Here is a 6154-nt window from a genome sequence, read left to right on the forward strand (position 1 = left end):
AACAAAGTGGCATCCCTATTGTTACTTAAAGGCACCCATAATTTTACTTTTAAATGTGTTGTTATGTGAAACCCATATAAATTCTCTCCTAGTGGTGCTATCAAGGTGTCCTTAAGCCTTCCCTCCCTTCCCTAGTGGTGCTATCAAGGTGTCCTTAAGCCTTCCCTCCCTACAAAAACATCAAGAGAAAAATTCTAGATAAATGGTATTGCACACTCTTTTTAGGTTTTGTTCCAAAAATAAGAATCTCTATGTAGTAAGATCTTTTTTCTATGTATATGTGTGTGTGCCAACTAAGTCTCACATCATTTTACATACATATAACCATACGGGTTTTTTTCTCCTTCTTTTACATGTGATCTTTTCTGTAAACCATTCACTACTCTTTGAGAGGAAAAAATGTGCATATATATTCTCTTTGAAAAATAGTGGGTTTGTACTCTTAAAAATAAAGTAATCCATGAGTAGGTGTCGCTAGGTGTTTCATAAACCTCACACACATAGCAATGCCTCTATTGCCACATAAAGGTATGTATAAGTTTGCATTTATAGGTAAGTAAGACATAAAAGTGTATGTGGACATATTTATGTCATATTTACTGGCCAACTTTATGGAGTTATTTAGAACACATGGATAGTGAAACTCAAACTTTTCCTATTTTCATATCATCAGCTATATAGAGGAGGAAAATTAGGATTTATTTGGGATCACATTGGTTACGTCAGGGCTTTTTAATTTCATAAGAACTCATAGGCTACATTATAATCAAAATGCATAGCTATTTGGACTATATTAGGATCAAAGGCTTTAATTAGCCGATTTCTCATAGCTTTAATTAGCCGATTTCTCATTGCTTTTCAAAGTTTTTGGATATAAATCTCTTCACAAATATATATATATCGTGTAATGCAAACCATCTTAGGCTCCAAAATCAATTAGAACTCCAAAATTTAGGTCTTATTGAAAATTCTAAAATATTTAGCTGTCTTTAAAAAAAAATAACTTTGAGGATTTTTATATCTAATCAAACAATCATAGACTAAGTTTACATCTTGCATGCATGTTCTTTACAATGTTATGCTTTGCAGCTGGTGATCTAAATATAAGTAAGGGTTCATAAACATTGTTTTGTTATCAATGCAGTTTTAAAAGTTGAGACCATTACCTTTTCTTCTAGCTAAAATTGAAATATTTAGATATATATTCTTGACCAATTACTTTATTGGGGAGACATTGATTTATTAGTATAACTAAAATAAATCACCATATAAGCTCACACTATTGCCATATTTTGGGTATCAAAGACTCAATAAATAAAAAGAGATTCTAAGAAGTAAATTTCATTGATTTAATTACAATACATTTTTTGTCATAGAAATTCTATCTCTCATTTCTTAAATACTATGTAAGGTTTAGAAAAATTTAATAATGAGTCGAGATCATTTTATTCTTGCATGTAGGAACCTACTTTGTAAATTCATAACCTATTTGGATTATAATGCTGGATATATCTCTACTTATGGTGATTTCTCAATTATATTTAAGGTTTTTTTTAATTACTTTAGTAATTTTTCAAGGTTTGCCACATTCATTGTCAATATTAATCGCCATGGACTTCTAGAGAAGTAGGGTGGGGTGAAGGAACTGAGACGAAGGGTTTGACACATGCTAGAGGTACAAGAGAGAAGGGGTGGACTACTATAACGAGCGTGTCGTGTGTTGCTTGCCGAAGTAGCGAGGGTAACAACGCGTGGCTTGGCATGAGAGCCACACGTGTATTAGTAAAGACCTAGGGCATGGAAGCCGACCGGTTGGGCATCGAGCAAGTGTAAAGGCATGGACTTCTAGAGAAGTAGGGTGGGGTGAAGGAACTGAGACGAAGGGTTTGACACATGCTAGAGGTACAAGAGAGAAGGGGTGGACTACTATAACGAGCGTGTCGTGTGTTGCTTGCCGAAGTAGTGAGGGTAACAACGCGTGGCTTGGCATGAGAGCCACACGTGTATTAGTAAAGACCTAGGACATGGAAGCGGACCGGTTTGGCATCGAGCAAGTGTAAAGGCAAGCGGGTTGTAGAGGAGACCTAGTTGTGAACATTCTCGGCAAGGTAAATGCTGAAGACGAAGATCAAGTTGATGATGAAGGATGTTGATCTTGTTAGTGATGAAGAAGAGTTTGAAGCTCATATTTATTTATGAACTTTAGATATATATATATATATATTGTGTGTTTGTTTGTGTATGTATGTATGTATATAAATACATACACACACTTGCAATCATGCATATGCACACATAGTCACACGTACATGCACAAACACACTTGAGTGTACGTTTGTACACACATATTTTTAGAGAAACATACCCTCACATGTGCATGCTTGCAACAACTCACAGGTCACATGCTAGTTATGAAGAATGTGCGGGTCAGGCGAGGACGGAGAAGGCCGACAACAATCGAGCATCCCGGCGGAGGTGGCTTGGCATGCTGAGGTGGAGCGCCGACCAGCTGTTAGCCGCCAGAATCTGTGAAAGGTGTGGCGTACCTATGCTGACTCTGCTGGGTGGCCTCCCTTGAGAAATAAGGCACGTGTCATTTGACGGCTTTATCAATATTGCAGCTTTTTATGGGTGAAAACATCTCCGGTCTAATCGCCAATCTAGTGAAAACATCTCCTCCTCGCTCTCGCATAAGCTCTCCTACGGCATTATCAGCGTGACAAGCTCTGTATTAATGGAGTACCCGCCCGCTATTTGCTCTGTGCCAATGGAGCCCTCTCGCGCAGCTATGAGCTCTAGTGTACAAAGTATGGTTTGCCCGCCCGCTAGACAATATAGTAAAGCCACGTCAAGCGAGGGGACTAGCCACTTGGCAAGTGTGTGGAAGGAAATTCAAGGGCAAAACAACTGGAAGGGCTTCCTCGACGTGGAGCCATTGGATCAGACCCTCCGGGCGGAAATCATCCGCTATGGTGAGCTCGCGCAGGTTAACTACGACGCGTTCGACTCCGACAGTCACTCGGTCTACTGTGGCAGCAGCAGGTATGCCGCCCGGGATCTTTTCAAGAAGGTCGACAAGGAGGACTGCGGCTACGAGGTGACCAGGTACCTCTTCGCCACATTGGACATCAAGCTGCCCAAGTTCCTCCTCCTGTCAGAGAGGGATGCATCGGAGCGGTGGACCGGGGACTCCAACTGGATTGCCTACGTGGCAGTGGCCACCGACAAAGAGATGAAACGGCTGGGTAGAAGAGACATCCTCGTCGCATGGAGGGGCACAGTCATGGGCACGGAATGGGTCGCAGATCTCACAGACGTTCAAACGCGTCCGGATTTCGAGCCAGGCCAGAAAAAGGTGAGGGTGGAAAAGGGTTTCCTAAGCTTGTACACTTCCAAGAAGGCGGGGTCCAAGTTCAATGACACGAGCGCCAGGGAGCAATTGGCATGTGCGCTGAAGAAGCTGTTGAAGAAGTATGAAGGGGAGAAGGTGAGCATAACCATAACAGGACACAGCCTTGGGGCGGCACTGGCTGTGTTGAGCGGTTATGACATATCAGCCAACATAGGTCAGTGGAACGGCGGCGGAGCTGGGCAGGCACCGATTATAACGGTCTTCTCTTTCGCAGGGCCTAGGGTGGGAAACTTGGCCTTCAAGCACAGAGTGGAGGAGTTGGGGTTGAAGGTGTTGAGGGTGGTCAATGTGCATGACACGGTGCCTAAGGTACCTGGATTCAACGTGAATGAAAGAGGGGTGTGGGGCGCCATAGCAGCCATGGGTTGCGGCCCACTGCTCGACTTGTGGCCATGGGCCTACTTCCACGTGGGCCAGGAGCTCCGCCTCGATAGTCATGTTTCACCCCACCTCCGAAAGCCTTCTTTCTTCTCCACACGAAACCTGAATCTCCACCACAATCTTGAGGTCTACCTACACACACTAGATGGCTTCCAGGGATTCGGGCGGAAGTTTGCGTCTGTGTTCGCTCGAAACCCTGCCCTAGTGAACAAGTCATCCGACTTTTTGGTGCATAAGCTATTTTTCCCATCCCATTGGTGGCAGGAAAGAAACAAGGGCCTCATAAAGAACCAGTATGGTCAGTGGTCACTTGCCCCTCGGCCCAAGCACCACCGCCCAGAGAACCAGCAACCCTGAGTAAGTAATGATACAACAGGTGGTGGGTAATGATATATAGATAGGTGCTCGTTGTAAATACTACATATTTCACTCTGGAAATCACAAGATCAAAATTGATGGTCTTGAAATCACAAGAAAAGTAAAGTGATAGATTATTGCTTTTGTTTAATATCTCACATCTCGTTTTGAGTTGGGTGGAAAACCTCTTTCTATGGCCAAGCCTCGCCTACACAAAAGACTACATATTTCACTCTTGAAATCACAAGCAAAGTAAAGTGATAGATTATTGCTTTTGTTTAATATCTCACATCTCGTTTTGAGTTGGGTGGAAAACCCCTTTCTATGGCCAAGCCTCGCCTACACAAAAGAGGATATCATCGTTTTAAAAGATTGAGCCAAAATTTTAGTGTTATTAGAACCACTGTGCTCTTATCGAAAATTGTAGTGTTATGAGACCCAATGTGATCTTATCCAAAAAAATTGCAACCCATCACCTACTCCTCCACAAGTAACATTTACTCTTTTAGAACATCTTTTTCAAAACAAGTTCTACCAATGTTAAAGAACCCTGTTGTTTTGTTGTGTTGATAGATTTTGTACATCTCAAAACTCGGTTTCATCCTTTATTATTAGTTCTTTTTTGGCTTTTTTCCCTATGCATCGAAAGCCTTGGTGGACACCCCTCACCGCTGTTGGTTCTCCTCCAATAAATCATCTATATTAATTTTCTCAAAAATTGTCAATTTTTTTGGTATACTTAGATGAAGAAAACTACTACACACTACCATGGTCTTTCTCTCTGTCTCTAAACCAACCTATGAGCTACCTCTAGTCTTAACTATAACTAATGTTGATGGGTGTGAACACCCCCTAGCATTAATAACATTAGCTTAGACTAATCATTTGTGGGAATTGATTATTACAAGATGTCATATCAAGAAGTGTTTCAAAGCAGGTTAGTGGGGAGTTAGGATCTTGTGGAGATTATGGGAGCCCAATAGTCACATGGGTAGCTTAGCAGTCACATGGGTATCCCGAGAGTTACAATATGGGTATCCTAAGAGTCACATGCGTATCCCAAGAGTCACACGGTTGGATGGCTATATAAATCCCCTCTTGTATGCAAATTGGATATGACATGACTATTGTATGGACATGATTCTTACACATGATTCTTGTACACACAATATGTGATACATGGATATGGAATACACTACATGATGTTGTGTTATTATGCTTGTATGTTTATCTTGTGTCTTTTATCTTGTTCTTGATCCATGCCTCCTACTCCATGCTCATGTGTACATGTGTACTCCATGGCTATGTATGTAGCAGCATGTGTTCTCCCATGTTAGCAAGGTGATACTAACACTCGGCCATCACGGTGTGATGAGAAGCTTCAATCTTCTCCTTGTCTACAAGCTCTTGAGTAGAAGTTAAATGCCTAATCCATATGCATTTCTTTGCAAGAAGAGAGATTAGTAGCATGCCTGATTATTTCTTGATTTTAAATTAATGATGATGTTTGTTGCTTTTCTCAAAACCCCATGAGAAAGGAGATTAGTATGATTATTGATTATTGGTAATTTTTGAGATTATATTATAAATCATTGGGACTTTTATTCTTAGTTATCTAAAAGCGTTCACAAAGGGTGTTGATGAAATGTTGATGTTTGACTTGTAGCTTAGTGGGCATTGGCGAGGGCGTCCATCATCACGATAAAACTTAATTTGGCCCATCACATGGCACACACGACAATTAGTAAAATCATTCTGCCTTGTTTTTCTACCTCTTACTTTGCTCTTTCGCTTGTCCCAGGGATCACTGAAGCATGACTTCCGGGCTGTACTTGGGTGGTCTGTTGAGATCAAAAAGGGCAAGGGCGTCATTTGCTTGCAAAGCGTTCGATCTCCGTTACATTTACTTGGGTAGCGACAAAGCTCCATATTTTATTTACGTGCGTTTGCAGCAGGCTGCAGAAAGAAGAGCGCAGCAGGACGAGGTAGGTACTGCGGGCATTG

General features: G+C 41.6%; 1 pseudogene; it reads left to right on the forward strand.

Moving 5' to 3' along the window:
• The first annotated feature begins 2669 nt into the window (after positions 1 to 2669).
• Positions 2670 to 4256, forward strand: LOC147609511 (phospholipase A1-Igamma1, chloroplastic pseudogene; annotated as a pseudogene).
• Positions 4257 to 6154: the final 1898 nt, after the last annotated feature.

Source organism: Cibotium barometz, chromosome 51 (assembly GCF_041138505.1).
Source record: "Cibotium barometz isolate CiBa-2024 chromosome 51, ASM4113850v1, whole genome shotgun sequence".
Lineage (NCBI taxonomy): Eukaryota > Viridiplantae > Streptophyta > Polypodiopsida > Cyatheales > Cibotiaceae > Cibotium > Cibotium barometz.